Consider the following 26961-nt stretch of genomic DNA (forward strand, 5'->3'; position numbering starts at 1 on the left):
CAAAATAATTGCGACAGTGATGTCAGAATAATTGGTAATGATCTCAAACTGATGGGACAGTGATGTCGTAAGAATTGCTAATGAACTCAAAATGATGCTAACAGTAATAGAATGAAAGTTTCGAATTACCTCAAAGTGATGCTGACAGTCATGTAGTAAGTGTTGCTACGAACCTCAAAATAATGCGACAGTAATGTAGTAAAAGTTGCGACGAACCTCAAAATATTGCGACAGTGATGTCGGAAGAATTGCTAATGAACTCAAAATGATGCTAACAGTAATGTAGTGATAGTTGCTAATCAACTCAGTGATGCTTACAATAATGTAGTAAGTGTTTCGAACAACCTCAAAGTGATGCTGACAGTCATGTAGTAAGAGTTGCTACTAACCTCAAAATAATGCTACAGTGATGTCGTAAGAGCTGCTAATAACCTCAAAATGATGCTAACAGTAATGTAGTAAGAGTTGAAACTAGAACAACAAAATGTCCTCTGATGGTTGGACAGGTTGGTTTGGTCCGTCCTCTCACTCATCATTAAAAGCCCTTATTACTCATCATTCATCCAATCTGACACTCACGTCTGCAGTGGGGAATTCCCGGCAGCCCGCGGCCCACATGGAAAAGTCTCGGCCAATCACGTGGGGCCTGCAGCGGCACCGACCACCAAATGACTCGCAGGTGTCACTCTCAGCTCCAACCTCATGGCAGGCACAAGGCAGGGCGCCGTTGTTGAAGAGAGCCCAAGAGACACAGCTGAGCTGAGACAGAATGGAGACGAAGGACAGGAGGGACGACAGAGAAAAAGGAAACGTTAGCGAGACATTTTAGGAAAATTAGTTTAGTGGGGAAAAGGTTCTTCGCCAAACTTGCTCAATGGAAGGACAACAAAAAACAAAGATCTTAAAAAGAAAATTTGCACAAAATGAAACCCTGCAAGAGAAAGTAAATCAAGAACTAAATATTCTTGAGGCTCAGGTCTTTAGTTCCAATGCTTGTAAATGACATCTGAATGCATTCACAACCCAAATCTGAGCAGACAGAAGCGTCCCAGTCAGGCCCAGTTTAGTTCCTCTAGAACATTCAGGGATACAGAACATGGACCAACTCAGGCTGAGAGACACCGACTTGACATGAAAGCTGTTGAGGCCACAGTTGCTGATGAAGTGGTCAGATTTCTCCAGTGGTTCTTGGTTCAGGGAGCTGGAGCTGGAGCTGCTCTCAGGCACCACCAGGACGTAATCCTGGAGAGACAGAAGGAAGAAGTCCAGGCCTGACAGAGGAGAAGGAGGCACAGAGTAGAAACAGCAGATACGTGTGGGGAAAGGGAGAGGGTATCAGTCCAGCAGAGGAGCAGGAAACCTACCACCACCGGGCTCTGCCTGCAGGAACCTGCAGGTGAGGAGGACCTGGTGGTCCGGCACATCCAGAATGATCTGGTTTTCAGACACCTGCACGTTTCGGCAGCCGTAAGCGTGGGGACAGAAGGAGGCGTTGGCGTGGCCTGAAAGACACAAACAACCATCTCCATTTGAATGTTTCTCAAACAGCCGGAGCAGGAAAGCTAAGATGAATCAAAGATCCTCCACCCTGCCAGATCCGACCCTGGTAATGTAGACCTGCACAGGGTGGGTGGGGTGGAGCGGCTGGTGGTGGTGGAGGATGAAGACGTATCTGCCCAAAGCCTGGACACGGTGGAGTCCACCGCAGCCTTCTGAGTAGAAGGATGAGAGCGATGTTCAATGGTACATGTTTTCTTTCCTGAACAGCCGATGTTTCCAATCACGAATCTCAGTCATGAGATTTGAACATCATGGAGGAGTTCAAAAGTGTCAAACTGGGCCGGTCTCCATTTTATGAGTCCGGAGACCGAGGATAAAACTCCAAGTCCCTGGTTCAGATTTGACTCGTCTGAATCCAAACACAGCAGCGTTCTTCCACCAGGCCAGATGAGTTGATCATGACAACAAGATATCTTCATGCTACTACAACACACAAACTCATCACCAGAAAAGACTTCATGGTGGAACAACAAATCTCCTCCCAATGGGAAAAACATTGAGTTGAACAATTAACTTTTCCATGATGACATGGAGAGCTTGGCAGCAGCAGCAGACTTCCATTGGGGGCTGATATGCCAGCTCCACTTAGCCTTCTTTGGAATGGTTTCATCTGGACATCACTGTCGCATTATTTTGAGGTTCGTAGCAACTCTTACTACATGACTGTCAGCATCACTTTGAGGTTGTTCGAAACTCTTACTACATTACTGTAAGCATCACTGAGTTTCTTAGCAACTATCACTACATTACTTTTAGCATCATCTTGAGTTCATTAGCAATTCTTCCGACATCACTGTCGCAATATTTTGAGGTTCGTAGCAACTTTTAATACATTACTGTCGCATTATTTTGAGGTTCGTAGCAATACTTACTACATGACTGTCAGCATCACTTTGAGGTTATTCGAAAGTTTCACTCCATTACTGTTAGCATCATCTTGAGTTCATTAGCAATTCTTCCGACATCACTGTCGCAATATTTTGAGGTTCGTAGCAACTTTTACTACATTACTGTCGCATTATTTTGAGGTTCGTAGCAACTCTTACTACATGACTGTCAGCATCACTTTGAGGTTGTTCGAAACACTTACTACATCACTGTCAGCATCACTGAGTTGATTAGCAACGATCACTACATTACTGTTAGCATCATTTTGAGGTTAGAAGCAACTGTTACTACGACTGACAGCAACACTTTTAGGTTGTTCGAAACACTTAATACATTACTGTAAGCATTACTGAGTTAATTCCCAACTATCACTACCTTACTGTTAGCATCATTTTGAGTTCATTAGCAATTCTTCCGACATCACTGTCGCAATATTTTGAGGTTCGTAGCAACACTTACTACATGACTGTCAGCATCACTTTGAGGTTATCCGAAACTTTCACTCCATTACTGTTAGCATCATTTTGAGTTCATTAGCAATTCTTACTACATCACTGTCGCATCATTTTGAGTTCATTAGCAATTCTTACTAAATCACTGTCGAATCATTTTGAGATCATTAGCAATTCTTCTGACATCACTGTCACATTATTTTGAGGTCCGTAGCAACTCTTACTACATTATTGTTGCATTATTTTAAGGTTTGTAGCAACTCTTACTACATTACTGTCAGCATCACTTTGATTTTATTAGCAAGTATCACTAAATTACTGTAAGCATCAGTGAGTTTCTTAGCAACTATCATTACATTACTGTTAGCATCATCTTGAATTCATTCGCAATTCTTCCGACATCACTGTCGCAATATTTTGAGGTTCGACGCAACTTCTACTACATTACTGTCGCATTATTTTGAGGTTTGTAGCAACACTTACGACATGACTGTCAGCATCACCTTGAGTTTATTCGAAACACTTACTACAATACTGTAAGCATCACTGAGTTGATTAGCAACTATCACTACATTCCTGTTAGCATCATTTTGAGTTCATTAGCAATTCTTCCGACATCACTGTCGCAATATTTTGAGGTTCGTAGCAACTCTTACTACATTATTGTTGCATTATTTTAAGGTTCCTAGCAACTCTTACTACATGACTTTCAGCATCACTTTGAGTTTATTAGCAACTATCACTACATTACTGTTAGCATCATTTTGAGTTTATGAGCAATTCTCACGACATCACTGTAGCATTAAATTGAGTTCATTACCAACTCTTACTAAATGACTGCCAGCATCACTTTGAGGTTGTTCGAAACTCTTACTACATTACTGTAAGCATCACTGAGTTTCTTCGCAACTATCACTACATTACTTTTAGCATCATTTTGAGTTTATGAGCAATTTTCACGACATCACTGTAGCATTAAATTGAGTTCATTAGCAATTCTTACTAAATGAATGTCAGCATCACTTTGAGGTTGTTCGAAACTCTTACTACATTACTGTAAGCATCACTGAGTTTCTTAGCAACTATCACTGCATTACTTTTAGCATCATCTTGAGTTCATTAGCAATTCTTCCGACATCACTGTCGCAATATTTTGAGGTTCGTAGCAACTTTTACTACATTACTGTCGCATTATTTTGAGGTTCGTAGCAATACTTTCTACATGACTGTCAGCATCACTTTGAGGTTATTCGAAACTTTCACTCCATTACTGTTAGCATCATTTTGAGTTCATTAGCAATTCTTACTACATCACTGTCGCATCATTTTGAGATCATTAGCAATTCTTCCGACATCACTGTCGCATTATTTTGAGGTTCGTAAAATCTCTTACTACATTACTGTCAGCATCACTTTGAGGTTATTCGAAACGTTCACTCCATTAATGTTAGCATCATTTTGAGTTCATTAGCAATTCTTACTACATCACTGTCGCATCATTTTGAGATCATTAGTAATTCTTCCGACATCACTGTCGCATTATTTTGAGGTTCGTAGCAACACTTACTACATGACTGTCAGCATCACTTTGAGGTTGTTCGAAACTCTTACTACATTACTGTAAGCATCACTGAGTTGATTAGCAACTATCACTACATTACTGTTACTATCATTTTGAGTTCATTAGCAATTCTTCCGACATCACTGTCGCAATATTTTGAGGTTCGTAGCAACTTTTACTACATTACTGTCGCATTACATTGAGGTTCGTAGCAACTCTTACTACATGACTGTCAGCATCACTTTGAGGTTATTCAAAACTTTCACTCCATTACTGTTAGCATCATTTTGAGGTCATGAGCAATTCTTACGACATCACAGTAGCATTCAATTGAGTTCATTAGCAACTCTTACTACATGACTGTCAGCATCACTTTGAGGTTGTTCGAAACTCTTACTACATTACTGTAAGCATCACTGAGTTTATTAGCAACTATCACTACATTACTGTTCACATCATCTTGAGTTCATTAGCAATTCTTACGACATCACTGTCGCATCATTTTGAGATCATTAGCAATTCTTACGACATCACTGTCGCATTATTTTGAGGTTCGTAGCAACTCTTACTACATGACTGTCAGCATCACTTTGAGGTTATTCCAAACTTTCACTCCATTCATGTTAGCATCATTTTGACTTCATTAGCAATTCTTACTTAATCACTGTAGCATCATTTTGAGAACATTCGCAATTCTTCTGACATCACTGTCGCATTATTTTGAGGTTCGTAGCAACTCTTACTACATGACTGTCGGCATCACTTTGAGGTTGTTCGAAACACTTACTACATTACTGTCAGCATCACTTTGACTTTATTAGCAACTATCACTACATTACTGTTAGCATCATTTTGAGGTTCGTAGCAACTCTTACTACATGACGTTCAGCATCACTTTGAGGTTATTCGAAAGTTTCACTCCATTACTGTTAGCATCATCTTGAGTTCATTAGCAATTCTTCCGACATCACTGTCGCAATATTTTGAGGTTCGTAGCAACTTTTACTACATTACTGTCGCATTATTTTGAGGTTCGTAGCAACTCTTACTACATGACTGTCAGCATCACTTTGAGGTTGTTCGAAACACTTACTACATCACTGTCAGCATCACTGAGTTGATTAGCAACTATCACTACATTACTGTTAGCATCATTTTGAGTTCATTAGCAATTCTTCCGACATCACTGTCGCAATATTTTGAGGTTCGTAGTAACACTTACTACATGACTGTCAGCATCACTTTGAGGTTATTCGAAACTTTCACTACATTACTGTTAGCATCATTTTGAGTTCATTAGCAATTCTTACTACATCACTGTCGCATCATTTTGAGTTCATTAGCAATTCTTACTAAATCACTGTTGAATCATTTTGAGATCATTAGCAATTCTTCTGACATCACTGTCACATTATTTTGAGGTCCGTAGCAACTCTTACTACATTATTGTTGCATTATTTTAAGGTTCGTAGCAACTCTTACTACATTACTGTCAGCATCACTTTGATTTTATTAGCAAGTATCACTAAATTACTGTAAGCATCAGTGAGTTTCTTAGCAACTATCATTACATTACTGTTAGCATCATCTTGAATTCATTAGCAATTCTTCCGACATCACTGTCGCAATATTTTGAGGTTCGACGCAACTTCTACTACATTACTGTCGCATTATTTTGAGGTTTGTAGATACACTTACGACATGACGGTCAGCATCACCTTGAGGTTGTTTGAAACACTTACTACATTACTGTAAGCATCACTTTGTTAATTCCCAACTATCACTACCTTACTGTTAGCATCATTTTGAGTTCATTAGCAATTCTTCCGACATCACTGTCGCAATATTTTGAGTTTCGCAGCAACTCTTACGACATGACTGTCAGCATCACTTTGAGGTTATTCGAAACTTTCACTCCATTACTGTTAGAATCATTTTGCGTTCATTAGCAATTCTTACTCCATCACTGTCGCATCATTTTGAGTTCATTAGCAATTCTTCTGACATCACTGTCGCATTATTTTGAGGTTCGTAGCAACTCTTACTACATGACTGTCACCATCACTTTGAGGTTATTCGAAACACTTACTATATTACTGTTAGCATCATTTTCAGTTCACTAGCAATTCTTCCGACATCACTGTCGCAATATTTTGAGGTTCGTAGCAACTTTTACTACATTACTGTCGCATTTTATTGAGTTTCGTGGCAACTCTTACTACATTATTGTTGCATTATTTTAAGGTTCGTAGCAACCCTTACTACATGACTGTCAGCATCACTTTGAGTTTTTTCGAAACACTTACTACATTACTTTCAGCATCACTGAGTTTCTTCGCAACTATCACTACATTACTGTTAGCATCTTGTTGAGTTCTTTAGCAATTCTTAAGACATCACTGTCCCATCAGTTTGAGATCATTACCAAGTCTTCTGACATCACTGTCGCATTAGTTTGAGATCTTTAGCAATTCTTCTGACATCACTGTCGCATTATTTTGAGATCTTTAGCAATTCTTCTGACATCACTGTCGCATCATTTTGAGTTCATTAGCAATTCTTACTACATCACTGTCGCATCATTTTGAGTTCTTTAGCAATTCTTACTAAATCACTGTCGAATCATTTTGAGATCATTAGCAATTCTTCTGACATCACTGTCACATTATTTTGAGGTCCGTAGCAACTCTTACTACATTATTGTTGCATTATTTTAAGGTTCGTAGCAACTCTTACTACATGACTGTCGGCATCACTTTGAGGTTGTTCGAAATTCTTACTACATTACTGTAAGCATCACTTTGAGGTTATTCGAAACGTTCACTCCATTACTGTTAGCATCATTTTGAGTTCATTAGCAATTCTTACTACATCACTGTCGCATCATTTTGAGATCATTAGCAATTCTTTTGACATCACTGTCTTATTATTTTGAGGTTAGTAGCAACTCTTGCTACATGACTGTCAGCATCACTTTGAGGTTATTCGAAACACTTTCTACATTACTGCAAGCATCACTGAGTTGATTAGCAACTATCACTGCATTACTGTTAGCATCATTTTCAGTTCAATATCAATTCTTCCGACATCACTGTCGCAATATTTTGAGGTTCGTAGAATCTTTTACTGCATTACTGTCGCATTATTTTGAGGTTCGTAGCAACTCTTAGTACATGACTGTCAGCATCACTTTGAGGTTATTCGAAACGTTCACTCCGTTACTGTTAGCATCATTTTGAGTTCATTAGCAATTCTTCTGACATGACTGTCGCATTATTTTGAGGTTCGTAGCAACTCTTACTACATGACTGTCAGCATCACTTTGAGTTTATTAGCAACTATCACTACATTACTGTTAGCATCATTTTGAGTTCATTAGCAATTCTTCCGACATCACTGTCACAATATTTTGAGGTCCGTAGCAACTTTTACTACGTTACTGTCGCATTATTTTGAGGTTAGTAGCAACTCTTTTTACATGACTGTCAGCATCACTTTGAGGTTATTCGAAACACTTACTACAATACTGTAAGCATTACTGAGTTGATTAGCAACTGTCACTACATTACTGTTAGCATCATTTTGAGTTCATTAGCAATCCTTCCGACATCACTGTCGCAATATGTTGAGGTCCGTAGCAACTTTTACTACATTACTGTCGCATTATTTTGAGGTTCGTAGCAACTCTTACTACATGACTGTCAGCATCACTTTGAGGTTATTCGAAACACTTACTACAATACTGTAAGCATCACTGAGTTGATTAGCAACTATCACTACATTCCTGTTAGCATCATTTTGAGTTCATTAGCAATTCTTCCGACATCACTGTCGCAATATTTTGAGGTTCGTAGCAACTCTTACTACATTATTGTTGCATTATTTTAAGGTTCCTAGCAACTCTTACTACATGACTTTCAGCATCACTTTGAGTTTATTAGCAACTATCACTACATTACTGTTAGCATCATTTTGAGTTGTTGAGCAATTCTCACGACATCACTGTAGCATTAAATTGAGTTCATTAGCAATTCTTACTAAATGAATGTCAGCATCACTTTGAGGTTGTTCGAAACTCTTACTACATTACTGTAAGCATCACTGAGTTTCTTAGCAACTATCACTACATTACTTTTAGCATCATCTTGAGTTCATTAGCAATTCTTCCGACATCACTGTCGCAATATTTTGAGGTTCGTAGCAACTTTTACTACATTACTGTCGCATTATTTTGAGGTTCGTAGCAATACTTACTACATTACTGTCAGCATCACTTTGAGGTTATTCGAAAGTTTCACTCCATTACTGTTAGCATCATCTTGAGTTCGTTAGCAATTCTTCCGACATCACTGTCGCAATATTTTGAGGTTCGTAGCAACACTTACTACATCACTGTCAGCATCACTGAGTTGATTAGCAACTATCACTACATTACTGTTAGCATCATTTTGAGGTTAGAAGCAACTGTTACTACATGACTGACAGCAACACTTTTAGGTTGTTTGAAACACTTACTACATTACTGTAAGCATCACTTTGTTAATTCCCAACTATCACTACCTTACTGTTAGCATCATTTTGAGTTCATAAGCAATTCTTCCGACATCACTGTCGCAATATTTTGAGTTTCGCAGCAACTCTTACGACATGACTGTCAGCATCACTTTGAGGTTATTCGAAACTTTCACTCCATTACTGTTAGAATCATTTTGCGTTCATTAGCAATTCTTACTCCATCACTGTCGCATCATTTTGAGTTCATTAGCAATTCTTCTGACATCACTGTCGCATTATTTTGAGGTTCGTAGCAACTCTTACTACATGACTGTCACCATCACTTTGAGGTTATTCGAAACACTTACTACATTACTGTTAGCATCATTTTCAGTTCATTAGCAATTCTTCCGACATCACTGTCGCAATATTTTGAGGTTCGTAGCAACTTTTACTACATTACTGTCGCATTTTATTGAGTTTCGTGGCAACACTTACTACATTATTGTTGCATTATTTTAAGGTTCGTAGCAACTCTTACTACATTACTGTCAGCATCACTGAGTTTCTTCGCAACTATCACTACATTACTGTTAGCATCATGTTGAGTTCTTTAGCAATTCTTACGACATCACTGTCCCATCAGTTTGAGATCATTACCAAGTCTTCTGACATCACTGTCGCATTAGTTTGAGATCTTTAGCAATTCTTCTGACATCACTGTCGCATTATTTTGAGATCTTTAGCAATTCTTCTGACATCACTGTCGCATCATTTTGAGATCTTTAGCAATTCTTCTGACATCACTGTCGCATTATTTTGAGGTTCGTAGCAACTCTTAGTACATGACTGTCAGCATTATTTTGAGGTTCGTAGCAACTCTTAGTACATGACTGTCAGCATCACTTTGAGGTTATTCGAAACTTTCACTCCATTACTGTTAGCATCATTTTGAGTTCATGAGCAATTCTTCCGACATCACTGTCGCAATATTTTGAGGTTCGTAACAACTCTTACTACATTACTGTCGCATTTTTTTGAGTTTCGTAGCAACTCTTAGTACATGACTGTCAGCATCACTTTGAGGTTATTCGAAATTTTCACTCCATTACTGTTAGCATCATTTTGAGTTCATTAGCAATTCTTACTAAATCACTGTCGAATCATTTTGAGATCTTTAGCAATTCTTCTGACATCACAGTCGCATCATTTTGAGGTTCGTAGCAACTCTTGCTACATGACTGTCAGCATCACTTTGAGGTTATTCGAAACACTTACTACATTACTGCAAGCATCACTGAGTTGATTAGCAACTATCACTACATTACTGTTAGCATCATTTTGAGATCATTAGCAATCCTTCCGACATCACTGTCGCATTATTTTGAGGTTCGTAGCAACTCTTGCTACATGACTGTCAGCATCACTTTGAGGTTTTTCGAAACACTTACTACATTACTGCAAGCATCACTGAGTTGATTAGCAAGTATCACTACATAACTGTTAGCATCATTTTAAGTTCAATATCAATTCTTCCGACATCACTGTCGAAATATTTTGAGGTTATTAGCATCTTTTACTACATTACTGTCGCATTATTTTGAGGTTCGTAGCAACACTTAGTACATGACTTTCAGCATCACTTTGAGGTTGTTCGAAACACTTATTACATGACTGTAAGCATCACTGAGTTTATTAGCAACTATCACTACATTACTGTTAGCATCATTTTGAGTTCATTAGCAATTCTTACTACATCACTTTTGCAATATTTTGAGGTTCGTAGCAACTCTTAGTACATGACTGTCAGCATCACTTTGAGGTTATTCGAAACTTTCACTCCATTACTGTTAGCATCATTTTGAGTTCATGAGCAATTCTTCCGACATCACTGTCGCAATATTTTGAGGTTCGTAACAACTCTTACTACATTACTGTCGCATTTTTTTGAGTTTCGTAGCAACTCTTAGTACATGACTGTCAGCATCACTTTGAGGTTATTCGAAATTTTCACTCCATTACTGTTAGCATCATTTTGAGTTCATTAGCAATTCTTACTAAATCACTGTCGAATCATTTTGAGATCTTTAGCAATTCTTCTGACATCACAGTCGCATCATTTTGAGGTTCGTAGCAACTCTTGCTACATGACTGTCAGCATCACTTTGAGGTTATTCGAAACACTTACTACATTACTGCAAGCATCACTGAGTTGATTAGCAACTATCACTACATTACTGTTAGCATCATTTTGAGATCATTAGCAATTCTTCCGACATCACTGTCGCATTATTTTGAGGTTCGTAGCAACTCTTGCTACATGACTGTCAGCATCACTTTGAGGTTTTTCGAAACACTTACTACATTACTGCAAGCATCACTGAGTTGATTAGCAAGTATCACTACATTACTGTTAGCATCATTTTAAGTTCAATATCAATTCTTCCGACATCACTGTCGAAATATTTTGAGGTTATTAGCATCTTTTACGACATTACTGTCGCATTATTTTGAGGTTCGTAGCAACACTTAGTACATGACTTTCAGCATCACTTTGAGGTTGTTCGAAACACTTACTACATGACTGTAAGCATCACTGAGTTTATTAGCAACTATCACTACATTACTGTTAGCATCATTTTGAGTTCATTAGCAATTCTTACTACATCACTGTCGCATCATTTTCAGATCATTAGCAATTCTTCCGACATCACTGTCGAATTATTTTGAGGTTCGTAGCAACTCTTAGTACATGACTGTCAGCATCACTTTGAGGTTATTCGAAACGTTCACTGCATTACTGTTAGCATCATTTTCAGTTCATTAGCAATTCTTACTAAATCACTGTCGCATCATTTTGAGATCTTTAGCAATTCTTCTGACATCACTGTCGCATTATTTTGAAGTTCGTAGCAACTCTTACTACATGACTGTCAGCATCACTTTGAGGTTGTTCGAAACACTTACTACATTACTGTAAGCATCACTGAGTTGATTAGCAACTATCACTACATTACTGTTAGCATCAGTTTGAGTTTGTTAGAAACACTTACTACATTACTGTCAGCATCACTATAACTTTATTAGCAACTATCACTACATTACTATTAGCATCATTTTGAGGTTAGTTGCAACTCTTAGTACATGACTGTCAGCATCACTTTGAGGTTATTCGAAACGTTCACTGCATTACTGTTAGCATCATTTTGAGTTCATTAGCAATTCTTACTAAATCACTGTCGCATCATTTTGAGATCTTTAGCAATTCTTCTGACATCACTGTCGCATTATTTTGAAGTTCGTTGCAACTCTTAGTACATGACTGTCAGCATCACTTTGAGGTTATTCGAAACGTTCACTGCATTACTGTTAGCATCATTTTGAGTTCATTAGCAATTCTTACTAAATCACTGTCGCATTTTTTTGAGATCTTTAGCAATTCTTCTGACATCACTGTCGCATTAATTTGAAGTTCGTAGTAACTCTTACTATTTGACTGTCAGCATCACTTTGAGGTTGTTCGAAACACTTACTACATTACTGTAAGCATCACTGAGTTTATTAGCAACTATCACAACGTTACTGTTAGCATCATTTTGAGATCATTACCAATTCTTCTGACATCACTGTCGCATCATTTTGAGATTTTTAGCATTTCTTCTGACATCACTGTCGCATTATTTTGAGGTTCGTAGCAACTCTTACTACATGACTGTCGGCATCACTTTGAGGTTGTTCGAAACACTTACTACATTACTGTAAACATCACTGAGTTTCTTAGCAACTATCACTACATTTCTGTTAGCATCATTTTGAGTTCATTAGCAATTCTTCCGACATCAATGTCGCAATATTTTGAGGTTCGTAACAACTCTTACTACATGACTGTCAACATCACTTTGAGGTTGTTCGAAACACTTACTACATTACTGTAAGCATCACTGAGTTGATCAGCAACTATCACTACATTACTGTTAGCATCAGTTTGAGTTTGTTCGAAACACTTACTACATTACTGTCAGCATCACTGAGTTTATTAGCATCTATCACTACGTTACTGTTAGCATCATTTTTAGATCATTACCAATTCTTCTGACATCACTGTCGCATCATTTTGAGATTTTTAGCAATTCTTCTAACATCACTGTCGCATTATTTTGAGGTTCGTAGCAACTCTTACTACATGACTGTCGGCATCACTTTGAGGTTGTTCGAAACACTTACGACATTACTGTAAGCATCACTGACTTGATAAATAACTATCACTACATTTCTGTTAGCATCATTTTGAGTACATTAGCAATTCTTCCGACATCACTGCCGCAATATTTTGAGGTTCGTAACAACTCTTACTACATTACTGTCAGCATCACTTTGAGGTTATTCGAAACTTTCACTCCATTACTGTTAGCATCATTTTGAGTTCATTAGCAATTCTTACTACATCAATGTTGCATCATTTTCAGATCATTAGCAGTTATTCTGACATCACTGTCACATTATTTTGAGGTTCATAGCAACTCTTACTACATTATTGTTGCATTATTTTAAGGTTCGTAGCAACTCTTTCTACATGACTTTCAGCATCACTTTGAGTTTATTAGCAAGTATCACAACATGACTGTTAGCATCATTTTGAGTTGTTTAGCAATTCTCACGACATCACTGTAGCATTAAATTGAGTTCATTAGCAACTCTTACTAAATGACTGTCAGCATCACTTTGAGGTTGTTCGAAACTCTTACTACATTACTGTAAGCATCACTGAGTTTATTAGCAACTATCACTACATTACTATTAGCATCATTTTGAGGTTAGTTGCAACTCTTGGTACATGACTGTCAGCATCACTTTGAGGTTGTTCGAAACACTTACTACATTACTGTAAGCATCACTGAGTTTATTAGCAACTATCACTACATTACTATTAGCATCATTTTGAGGTTAGTTGCAACTCTTGGTACATGACTGTCAGCATCACTTTGAGGTTATTCGAAACGTTCACTGCATTACTGTTAGCATCATTTTGAGTTCATTAGCAATACTTACTAAATCACTGTCGCATCATTTTGAGATCTTTAGCAATTCTTCTGACATCACTGTCGCATTATTTTGAAGTTCGTTGCAACTCTTAGTACATGACTGTCAGCATCACTTTGAGGTTATTCGAAATGTTCACTGCATGACTGTTAGCATCATTTTGAGTTCATTAGCAATACTTACGACATCACTGTCGCATCATTTTGAGATCTTTAGCAATTCTTCTGACATCACTGTCGCATTATTTTGAAGTTCGTAGCAACTCTTACTATATGACTGTCAGCATCACTTTGAGGTTGTTCGAAACACTTACTACATTACTGTAAGCATCACTGACTTGATTAGCAACTATCACTACATTACTGTTAGCATCAGTTTGAGATCATTACCAATTCTTCTGACATCACTGTCGCATTATTTTGAGGTTCAAACCAACTCTTACTACATTACTGTCAGCATCACTTTGAGTTTGTTCGAAACACTTACTACATTACTGTCAGCATCACTTTAACTTTATTAGCAACTATCACTACATTACTATTAGCATCATTTTTTGAGGTTAGTAGCAACTCTTACTACATTACTGTAAGCATCACTGAGTTTATTAGCATCTATCACTACGTTACTGTTAGCATCATTTTTAGATCATTACCAATTCTTCTGACATCACTGTCGCATTATTTTGAGGTTCGTAGCAACTCTTACTACATGACTGTCGGCATCACTTTGAGGTTGTTCGAAACACTTACGACATTCCTGTAAGCATCACTGACTTGATAAATAACTATCACTACATTTCTGTTAGCATCATTTTGAGTTCATTAGCAATTCTTCCGACATCACTGCCGCAATATTTTGAGGTTCGTAGCAACTCTTACTACATTACTGTGAGCATCACTTTGAGGTTATTCGAAACTTTCACTCCATTACTGTTAGCATCATTTTGAGTTCATTAGCAATTCTTACTACATCAATGTTGCATCATTTTCAGATCATTAGCAGTTCTTCTGACATCACTGTCACATTATTTTGAGGTTCATAGCAACTCTTACTACATTATTGTTGCATTATTTTAAGGTTCGTAGCAACTCTTACTACATGACTTTCAGCATCACTTTGAGTTTATTAGCAAGTATCACTACATTACTGTGAGCATCATTTTGAGTTGTTGAGCAATTCTCACGACATCACTGTAGCATTAAATTGAGTTCATTAGCAACTCTTACTAAATGACTGTCAGCATCACTTTGAGGTTGTTCGAAACTCTTACTACATTACTGTAAGCATCACTGAGTTTCTTAGCAACTATCACTACATTACTGTTAGCATCATCTTGAGTTCATTAGCAATTCTTCCGACATCACCGTCGCAATATTTTGAGGTTCGTAGCAACTTTTACTCCATTACTGTTGCATTATTTTGAGGTTCGTAGCAACTCTTACTACATGACTGTCAGCATTACTTTGAGGTTATTCGAAACACTTACTACATTACTGTAAGCATCACTGAGTTGATTAGCAACTATCACTACATTACTGTTAGCATCATTTTGAGTTCATGAGCAATTCTTCCGACATCACTGTCGCATTATTTTGAGTTTCACAGCAACTCTTACTACATGACTGTCAGCATCACTTTGAGGTTGTTCGAAACACTTACTACATTACTGTAAGTATCACTGAGTTGATTAGCAACTATCACTACATTACTGTTAGCATCATTTTGAGTTCATTAGCAATTCTTCCGACATCACTGTCGCAATATTTTGAGTTTCGCAGCAACTCTTACTACATGACTGTCAGCATCACTTTGAGGTTATTCGAAACTTTCACTCCATTACTGTTAGCATCATTTTGAGTTCATTAGCAATTCTTACTACATCACTGTCGCATCATTTTCAGATCATTAGCAATTCTTCTGACATCACTGTCACATTATTTTGAGGTTCGTAGCAACTCTTACTACATTATTGTTGCATTATTTTAAGGTTCCTAGCAACTCTTACGACATTACTGTCAGCATCACTTTCAGTTTATTAGCAACTGTCACTACATTACTGTTAGCATCATTTTGAGTATTTGAGCAATTCTCACGACATCACTGTAGCATTGAATTGAGTTCATGAGCAACTCTTACTAAATGACTGTCAGCATCACTTTGAGGTTGTTCGAAACTCTTACTACATTACTGTAAGCATCACTGAGTTTCTGAGCAACTATCACGACATTACTGTTAGCATCTTCTTGAGTTCATTAGCAATTCTTCCGACATCACTGTTGCAATATTTTGAGGTTCGTAGGAACTTTTACTACATTTCTTTCGCATTATTTTGAGGTTTGTAGCAACACTTACTACATGACTGTCAGCATCACTTTGAGGTTATTCGAAAGTTTCACTCCATTACTGTTAGCATTATTTTGAGTTCATTAGCAATTCTTACTACATCACTGTCGCATCATTTTCAGATCATTAGCAATTCTTCCGACATCACTGTCGAATTATTTTGAGGTTCGTAGCAACTCTTAGTACATGACTGTCAGCATCACTCTGAGGTTATTCGAAACGTTCACTCCATTACTGTTAGCATCATTTTGAGTTCATTAGCAATTCTTACTAAATCACTGTCGCATCATTTTGAGATCTTTAGCAATTCTTCTGACATCACTGTCACATTATTTTGAGGTTCGTAGCAACTCTTACTACATGACTGTCACCATCACTTTGAGGTTGTTCGAAACACTTACTACATTACTGTTAGCATCACAGAGTTTATTAGCAACTATCACTACGTTACTGTTAGCATCATTTTGAGATCATTACCAATTCTTCTGACATCACTGTCGCATCATTTTGAGATTTTTAGCAATTCTTCTGACATCACTGTCGCATTATTTTGAGGTTCGTAGCAACTCTTACTACATTACTGTGAGCATCACTTTGAGGTTATTCGAAACACTTACTACATTACTGTAAGCATCACTAAGTTTCTTAGCAACTATCACTACATTTCTGTTAGCATCATTTTGAGTTCATGAGCAATTCTTCCGACATCACTGTCACAATATTTTGAGGTTCGTAGCAACTCTGACTACATGACTGTCAACATCACTTTGAGGTTGTTCGAAACACTTACTACATTACTGTAAGCATCACTGAGTTGATCAGCAACTATCACTACATTACTGTTAGCATCAGTTTAAGTTTGTTCGAAACACTTACTACATTACTGTCAGCATCACTTTAACTTTATTAGCAACTATCATTACATTACTATTAGCATCATTTTGAGGTTAGTTGCAACTCTTGGTACATGACTGTCAGCATCACTTTGAGGTTATTCGAAACGTTCACTGCATTACTGTTAGCATCATTTTGAGTTCATTAGCAATACTTACTAAATCACTGTCGCATCATTTTGAGTTCATTAGCAATTCTTCCGACATCACTGTCGCAATATTTTGAGTTTCGCAGCAACTCTTACTACATGACTGTCAGCATCACTTTGAGGTTATTCGAAACTTTCACTACATTACTGTTAGCATCTTTTTGAGTTCATTAGCAATTCTTACTACATCACTGTCGCATCAATTTGAGATCTTTAGCAATTCTTCTGACATCACTGTCGCATTATTTTGAAGTTCGTAGCAACTCTTACTATATGACTGTCAGCATCACTTTGAGGTTATTCGAAACACTTACTACATTACTGTTAGCATCATTTTAAGTTCATTAGCAATTCTTCCGACATCACTGTCACAATATTTCGAGGTTCGTGGCAACTCTTACTACATTATTGTTGCATTATTTTAAGGTTCGTAGCAACTCTTACTACATGACTGTCAGCATCACTTTGAGGTTGTTCGAAACTCTTACTACATTACTGTCAGCATCACTGATTTTCTTCGCAACTATCACTACGTTACTGTTAGCATCATCTTGAGTTCATTCGCAATTCTTCCGACATCACTGTCGCAATATTTTGAGGTTCGTAGCAACTTTTATTACATTACTGTCGCATTATTTTGAGGTTCGTAGCAACTCTTAGTACATGACTGTCAGCATCACTTTGAGGTTGTTCGAAACACTTACTACATTACCGTTAGCATCATGTTGAGTTCATTTGCAATTCTTACGACATCACTGTCCCATCAGTTTGAGATCATTACCAATTCTTCTGACATCACTGTCGCATTATTTTGAGGTTCAAAGCAACTCTTACTCCATTACTGTAAGCATCACTGAGTTTATTAGCATCTATCACTACGTTACTGTTAGCATCATTTTGAGTTGTTGAGCAATTCTCACGACATCACTGCAGCATTAAATGTAATTCATTCGCAACTCTTACTAAATGACTTTCAGCATCATTTTTAGGTTGTTTGAAACTCTTACTACATTACTGTAAGCATCATTGAGTTTCTTAGCAACTATCACTACATTACTGTTCGCATCATTTTGAGTTCATTAGCAATTCTTACTAAATCACTGTCGCATCATTTTGAGATCTTTAGCAATTCTTCTGACATCACTGTCGCATTATTTTGAGGTTCGTAGCAACTCTTACTACATGACTGTCACCATCACTTTGAGGTTATTCGAAACACTTACTACATTACTGTTAGCATCATTTTAAGTTCCTTAGCAATTCTTCCGACATCACTGTCACAATATTTCGAGGTTCGTAGCAACTTTTACTACATTACTGTCGCATTATATTGAGTTTCGTGGCAACTCTTACTACATTATTGTTGCATTATTTTAAGGTTCGTAGCAACTCTTACGACATGACTGTCAGCATCACTTTGAGGTTGTTCGAAACTCTTACTACATTACTGTCAGCATCACTGAGTTTCTTCGCAACTATCACTACATTACTGTTAGCATCATCTTGAATTCATTCGCAATTCTTCCGACATCACTGTCGCAATATATTGAGGTTCGTAGCAACTTTTATTACATTACTGTCGCATTATTTTGAGGTTCGTAGCAACTCTTAGTACATGACTGTCAGCATCACTTTGAGGTTGTTCGAAACACTTACTACATTACTGTTAGCATCATGTTGAGTTCATTTGCAATTCTTACGACATCACTGTCCCATCAGTTTGAGATCATTACCAATTCTTCTGACATCACTGTCGCATTATTTTGAGGTTCAAAGCAACTCTTACTACATGACTCTCAGCATCACTTTGAGGTTATTCGAAAGTTTCACTCCATTACAGTTAGCATCATTTTGAGTTCATTAGCAATTGTTACGACATCACTGTCGCAATATTTTGAGGTTCGTAGCAACATTTACTACATTACTGTCGCATTATTTTGAGGTTTTTAGCAACTCTTACTACATGACTGTCACCATCACTTTGAGGTTATTCGAAACTTTCACTCCATTACTGTTGGCATCATTTTGAGATCATTAGCAATTCTTACTACATCACTGTCGCATCATTTTTAGATCATTAGCAATTCTTCTGACATCACGGTCACATTATTTTGAGGTTTGTAGCAACTCTTACTACATTACTGTCAGCATCACTTTGAGTTTATTAACAACTATCACTACATTACTGTTAGCATCATTTAGAGTTTATTAGTAATTCTTACGACATCACTGTAGCATTAAATTGAGTTCATTAGCAACTCTTACTAAATCACTGTCAGCATCACTGTGAGGTTGTTCGAAACTCTTACTACATTACTGTAAGCATCACTGAGTTGATAAGCAACTATCACTCCATTACTGTTAGCATCATTATGAGTTCATTCGCAATTCTTACGACATCACTGTCCCATCAGTTTGAGATCATTACCAATTCTTCTGACATCACTGTCGCATTATTTTGAGGTTCAAAGCAACTCTTACTACTTTACTGTTGCATTATTTTAAGTTTCGTAGCAACCCTTACTACATGACTGTCAGCATCACTTTAACTTTATTAGTAACTATCACTACATTAGTATTAGCATCATTTTGAGGTTAGTAGCAACTCTTACTACATGACTGTCAGCATCACTTTGAGGTTGTTCGAAACACTTACTACATGACTGTCAGCATCACTTTGAGGTTATTCGAAAGTTTCACTCCATTACTGTTAGCATCATTTTGAGTTCATTAGCAATACTTACTAAATCACTGTCGCATCATTTTGAGTTCATTAGCAATTCTTCCGACATCACTGTCGCAATATTTTGAGTTTCGCAGCAACTCTTACTACATGACTGTCAGCATCACTTTGAGGTTATTCGAAACTTTCACTACATTACTGTTAGCATCTTTTTGAGTTCATTAGCAATTCTTACTACATCACTGTCGCATCATTTTGAGATCTTTAGCAATTCTTCTGACATCACTGTCGCATTATTTTGAAGTTCGTAGCAACTCTTACTATATGACTGTCAGCATCACTTTGAGGTTATTCGAAACACTTACTACATTACTGTTAGCATCATTTTAAGTTCATTAGCAATTCTTCCGACATCACTGTCACAATATTTCGAGGTTCGTGGCAACTCTTACTACATTATTGTTGCATTATTTTAAGGTTCGTAGCAACTCTTACTACATGACTGTCAGCATCACTTTGAGGTTGTTCGAAACTCTTACTACATTACTGTCAGCATCACTGATTTTCTTCGCAACTATCACTACGTTACTGTTAGCATCATCTTGAGTTCATTCGCAATTCTTCCGACATCACTGTCGCAATATTTTGAGGTTCGTAGCAACTTTTATTACATTACTGTCGCATTATTTTGAGGTTCGTAGCAACTCTTAGTACATGACTGTCAGCATCACTTTGAGGTTGTTCGAAACACTTACTACATTACCGTTAGCATCATGTTGAGTTCATTTGCAATTCTTACGACATCACTGTCCCATCAGTTTGAGATCATTACCAATTCTTCTGACATCACTGTCGCATTATTTTGAGGTTCAAAGCAACTCTTACTCCATTACTGTAAGCATCACTGAGTTTATTAGCATCTATCACTACGTTACTGTTAGCATCATTTTGAGTTGTTGAGCAATTCTCACGACATCACTGCAGCATTAAATGTAATTCATTCGCAACTCTTACTAAATGACTTTCAGCATCATTTTTAGGTTGTTCGAAACTCTTACTACATTACTGTAAGCATCATTGAGTTTCTTAGCAACTATCACTACATTACTGTTCGCATCATTTTGAGTTCATTAGCAATTCTTACTAAATCACTGTCGCATCATTTTGAGATCTTTAGCAATTCTTCTGACATCACTGTCGCATTATTTTGAGGTTCGTAGCAACTCTTACTACATGACTGTCACCATCACTTTGAGGTTATTCGAAACACTTACTACATTACTGTTAGCATCATTTTAAGTTCCTTAGCAATTCTTCCGACATCACTGTCACAATATTTCGAGGTTCGTAGCAACTTTTACTACATTACTGTCGCATTATATTGAGTTTCGTGGCAACTCTTACTACATTATTGTTGCATTATTTTAAGGTTCGTAGCAACTCTTACGACATGACTGTCAGCATCACTTTGAGGTTGTTCGAAACTCTTACTACATTACTGTCAGCATCACTGAGTTTCTTCGCAACTATCACTACATTACTGTTAGCATCATCTTGAATTCATTCGCAATTCTTCCGACATCACTGTCGCAATATATTGAGGTTCGTAGCAACTTTTATTACATTACTGTCGCATTATTTTGAGGTTCGTAGCAACTCTTAGTACATGACTGTCAGCATCACTTTGAGGTTGTTCGAAACACTTACTACATTACTGTTAGCATCATGTTGAGTTCATTTGCAATTCTTACGACATCACTGTCCCATCAGTTTGAGATCATTACCAATTCTTCTGACATCACTGTCGCATTATTTTGAGGTTCAAAGCAACTCTTACTACATGACTCTCAGCATCACTTTGAGGTTATTCGAAAGTTTCACTCCATTACAGTTAGCATCATTTTGAGTTCATTAGCAATTGTTACGACATCACTGTCGCAATATTTTGAGGTTCGTAGCAACATTTACTACATTACTGTCGCATTAGTTTGAGGTTTTTAGCAACTCTTACTACATGACTGTCACCATCACTTTGAGGTTATTCGAAACTTTCACTCCATTACTGTTGGCATCATTTTGAGATCATTAGCAATTCTTACTACATCACTGTCGCATCATTTTTAGATCATTAGCAATTCTTCTGACATCACGGTCACATTATTTTGAGGTTTGTAGCAACTCTTACTACATTACTGTCAGCATCACTTTGAGTTTATTAACAACTATCACTACATTACTGTTAGCATCATTTAGAGTTTATTAGTAATTCTTACGACATCACTGTAGCATTAAATTGAGTTCATTAGCAACTCTTACTAAATCACTGTCAGCATCACTGTGAGGTTGTTCGAAACTCTTACTACATTACTGTAAGCATCACTGAGTTGATTAGCAACTATCACTCCATTACTGTTAGCATCATTATGAGTTCATTCGCAATTCTTACGACATCACTGTCCCATCAGTTTGAGATCATTACCAATTCTTCTGACATCACTGTCGCATTATTTTGAGGTTCAAAGCAACTCTTACTACTTTACTGTTGCATTATTTTAAGTTTCGTAGCAACCCTTACTACATGACTGTCAGCATCACTTTAACTTTATTAGTAACTATCACTACATTAGTATTCGCATCATTTTGAGGTTAGTAGCAACTCTTACTACATGACTGTCAGCATCACTTTGAGGTTGTTCGAAACACTTACTACATGACTGTCAGCATCACTTTGAGGTTATTCGAAAGTTTCACTCCATTACTGTTAGCATCATTTTGAGTTCATTAGCAATTCTTACTGCATCACTGTCGCATCATTTTCAGATTATTAGCAATTCTTCCGACATCACTGTCGCATTATTTTGAGGTTCGTAGCAACTCTTAGTACATGACTGTCAGCATCACTTTGAGATTATTAGAAACGTTCACTCCATTACTGTTAGCATCATTTTGAATTCATTAGCACTTCTTACTAAATCACTGTCGCATCATTTTGAGATCTTTAGCAATTCTTCTGACATCACTGTCGCATTGTTTTGAGGTTCAAAGCAACTCTTACTACATGAATGTCACCATCCCTTTGAGGTTATTCAAAACACTTACTACATTACTGTTAGCATCATTTTAAGTTCATTAGCAATTCTTCCGACATCACTGTCGCAATATTTTGAGGTTCGTAGCAACTCTTAGTACATGACTGTCAGCATCACTTTGAGGTTGTTCGAAACTCTTACTACATTACTGTCAGCATCACTTAGTTCATTAGCAACTATCACTACATTACTGTTAGCATCATTTTGAGTTCATTAGCAATTCTTACGACATCACTGTAGCATTAAATTGAGTTCATAAGCAACTCTTACTAAATGACTGTCAGCATCACTTTGAGGTTGTTTGAAACACTTACTCCATTACTGTAAGCATCACTGAGTTAATTAGCAACTATCACTACATTACTGTTAGCATCATTTTGAGTTCATTAGCAATTCTTCCAACATCACTTTCGCAATATTTTGAGGTTCGTAGCAACTCTTACTATATTACTGTTGCATTATTTAAAGGTTCGTAGCAACTCTTACTACATGACTGTCAGCATCACTTTGAGGTTATTCGAAACTGTCACTCCATTACTGTTAGCATTATTTTGAGTTCATTAGCAATTCTTCCAACATCATTTTCGCAATATTTTGAGGTTCGTAGCAACTCTTACTACATTACTGTCAGCATCACTTTGAGTTTATTAACAACTATCACTACATTACTGTTAGCATCATTTAGAGTTTATTAGTAATTCTTACGACATCACTGTAGCATTAAATTGAGTTCATTAGCAACTCTTACTAAATCACTGTCAGCATCACTGTGAGGTTGTTCGAAACTCTTACTACATTACTGTAAGCATCACTGAGTTGATTAGCAACTATCACTACATTACTGTTAGCATCATTATGAGTTCATTCGCAATTCTTACGACATCACTGTCCCATCAGTTTGAGATCATTACCAATTCTTCTGACATCACTGTCGCATTATTTTGAGGTTCAAAGCAACTCTTACTACTTTACTGTTGCATTATTTTAAGTTTCGTAGCAACCCTTACTACATGACTGTCAGCATCACTTTAACTTTATTAGTAACTATCACTACATTAGTATTAGCATCATTTTGAGGTTAGTAGCAACTCTTACTACATGACTGTCAGCATCACTTTGAGGTTGTTCGAAACACTTACTACATGACTGTCACCATCACTTTGAGGTTATTCGAAAGTTTCACTCCATTACTGTTAGCATCATTTTGAGTTCATTAGCAATTCTTACTGCATCACTGTCGCATCATTTTCAGATTATTAGCAATTCTTCCGACATCACTGTCGCATTATTTTGAGGTTCGTAGCAACTCTTAGTACATGACTGTCAGCATCACTTTGAGGTTATTAGAAACGTTCACTCCATTACTGTTAGCATCATTTTGAATTCATTAGCACTTCTTACTAAATCACTGTCGCATCATTTTGAGATCTTTAGCAATTCTTCTGACATCACTGTCGCATTGTTTTGAGGTTCAAAGCAACTCTTACTACATGACTGTCACCATCCCTTTGAGGTTATTCAAAACACTTACTACATTACTGTTAGCATCATTTTAAGTTCATTAGCAATTCTTCCGACATCACTGTCGCAATATTTTGAGGTTCGTAGCAACTCTTAGTACATGACTGTCAGCATCACTTTGAGGTTGTTCGAAACTCTTACTACATTACTGTCAGCATCACTTAGTTCATTAGCAACTATCACTACATTACTGTTAGCATCATTTTGAGTTCATTAGCAATTCTTACGACATCACTGTAGCATTAAATTGAGTTCATAAGCAACTCTTACTAAATGACTGTCAGCATCACTTTGAGGTTGTTCGAAACACTTACTCCATTACTGTAAGCATCACTGAGTTAATTAGCAACTATCACTACATTACTGTTAGCATCATTTTGAGTTCATTAGCAATTCTTCCAACATCACTTTCGCAATATTTTGAGGTTCGTAGCAACTCTTACTATATTACTGTTGCATTATTTAAAGGTTCGTAGCAACTCTTACTACATGACTGTCAGCATCACTTTGAGGTTATTCGAAACTGTCACTCCATTACTGTTAGCATTATTTTGAGTTCATTAGCAATTCTTCCAACATCATTTTCGCAATATTTTGAGGTTCGTAGCAACTCTTACTACATTACTGTCGCATTATTTTGAGGTTCGTAGCAACTCTTACTACATTACTGTAAGCATCACTGAGTTTCTTAGCAACTATCACTACATTACTTTTAGCATCATTTTGAGTTTATTCGCAATTCATAGACATCACTGTCGCATTATTTTGAGTTCATTAGCAACTCTTACTAAATGACTGTCAGCATCACTTTGAGGTTGTTCGAAACTCTGACTACATTACTGTAAGCATCACTGAGTTAATTAGCAACTATCACTACATTACTGTCAGCATCATTTTGAGTTCATTAGCAACTATCACTACATAACAGTAACTCTTACTACTTTACTGTTGCATTTTTTTAAGGTTCGTACTGTGGCAAGGCGAGCGGTGGGGAACAGTTGCTGACAACGCCACCTGGGGGCTTTCACCCCAGGATATAAACAAAATTTCAAAATGACCAGGCTTCCACTTGAACAAAGGCACACAGTTCGAGAGATACAACAGGACAGGACCGTGATTTCCAATTATAAAAATACTTTTCTTAGAAAAATAGTTTAAAATGAGCAACAGACTAAATGAATACCAATGGATATAATAAGGAGTGCAAGACGAATTACCGAAAGGAAAAGGGGACAGGGCTGGGGCTTACCACGACAGCGGTAACGAAAAGGGGAGGGATCCAAAAAAAACTACACTGCACCCGTGACACAGCAAACCAAAAAAACATGAATAAGGAACCATCACCAGGGGGACCGCTGCCGCACTGGGCCCTCCACACCTGTCAAAGAAAAGAAAAGAACACCATCAAAAACATGAAATCAAGGCAACCCTCACACACGAACTAAATATCGCTACCACAAATAACCCAACAGAAACTGTTTTAAATCCAAATGATCAAAATGGGGAGCAAAAGGCTATGATAATAATAATAATAATAATAAGGGTTCTCAACAATAAATCAAATGTAACCCACAACAACTAACAGTAATAATTCAAAGAAAGAAATAACAAATAGAAAAGGAATAAACTCAAGTAATTAAGGAAATGTCTGCCCCTCTAAGTAAAACCGGTCTCCAAGGGGGATGGCTCAGCGCCGATGAGGGTCGGGATGCCTTCTCTTGGCCCACGTTGAGGCTCTTATAAAGGCCGTAGTGCACGGCTTTAACCGCCGTTACTGGGAGCAGAGCCGTTATGAGCCGAATCAGCAAGAATCCAGACTGAAGAAGAGAAGAAGAGGAAGAACCAAAACAGCAGCGAGGCTCACAGCAGCAATTGACGGCTGCGCACTGCAAAATAAACAAGTTAACCTGATTAAAATGTGGATGAAGGGCATTACAGAATAACAAAAGCTAAGAAAAAACATTTCCTACCGGAGAGCAGAATCGTGGCGTCAGACGAGGCAGGAGGAGGAAGCCAGCAGCCCAGACTACACAAACGATGGCCGGGAGAGGATAATCAGAACACCACAGATCATCGGCAGCTTGATATGAAAGGCAGACAACTACGTGTCTTACCCACAGAAAGCGCACCACGCACACACCGGCCCAAGGGAGACAGCCCAGCTCAAGGGTACCACCACACCGCTGGACGGAGCAAAACTGGAGCAAACAGGGGGCCCATGACACTGAATAATGGAGCAGAGCAAGCATGCATACCTTTGTTTGTAACCGATCTGCAGACCAGCGAGA

The 26961-nt window shown here is 37.5% G+C and overlaps 2 long non-coding RNA genes across 3 annotated transcripts in view; both read right to left on the reverse strand.

Annotated features, from left to right (window-relative positions):
• The window catches only part of LOC147271978 (uncharacterized), a 26929-nt gene extending 25461 nt beyond the window's left edge, over window positions 1–1468 (reverse strand). For both annotated transcript variants that reach the window (XR_015115826.1, XR_015115825.1), the window contains exons 1-2: window positions 1365–1468; window positions 580–1242 (exon numbers count right to left, since the gene is read on the reverse strand). This is a non-coding gene — a long non-coding RNA (uncharacterized LOC147271978). The remainder of the gene's footprint in view (window positions 1–579; window positions 1243–1364) is intronic.
• LOC147271980 (uncharacterized) lies at window positions 1461–26961 on the reverse strand. Its single transcript, XR_015115829.1, has 4 exons — window positions 26788–26961; window positions 26644–26699; window positions 25923–26559; window positions 1461–1502 (listed from the first exon to the last, which is right to left on the reverse strand). It is a non-coding gene; the product is annotated as an uncharacterized LOC147271980 (long non-coding RNA).

Source organism: Aulostomus chinensis, chromosome 1 (assembly GCF_037954235.1).
Source record: "Aulostomus chinensis isolate RoL2024-O1b breed Wild chromosome 1, RoL_Achi_v1.0, whole genome shotgun sequence".
Taxonomy (NCBI): domain Eukaryota; kingdom Metazoa; phylum Chordata; class Actinopteri; order Syngnathiformes; family Aulostomidae; genus Aulostomus; species Aulostomus chinensis.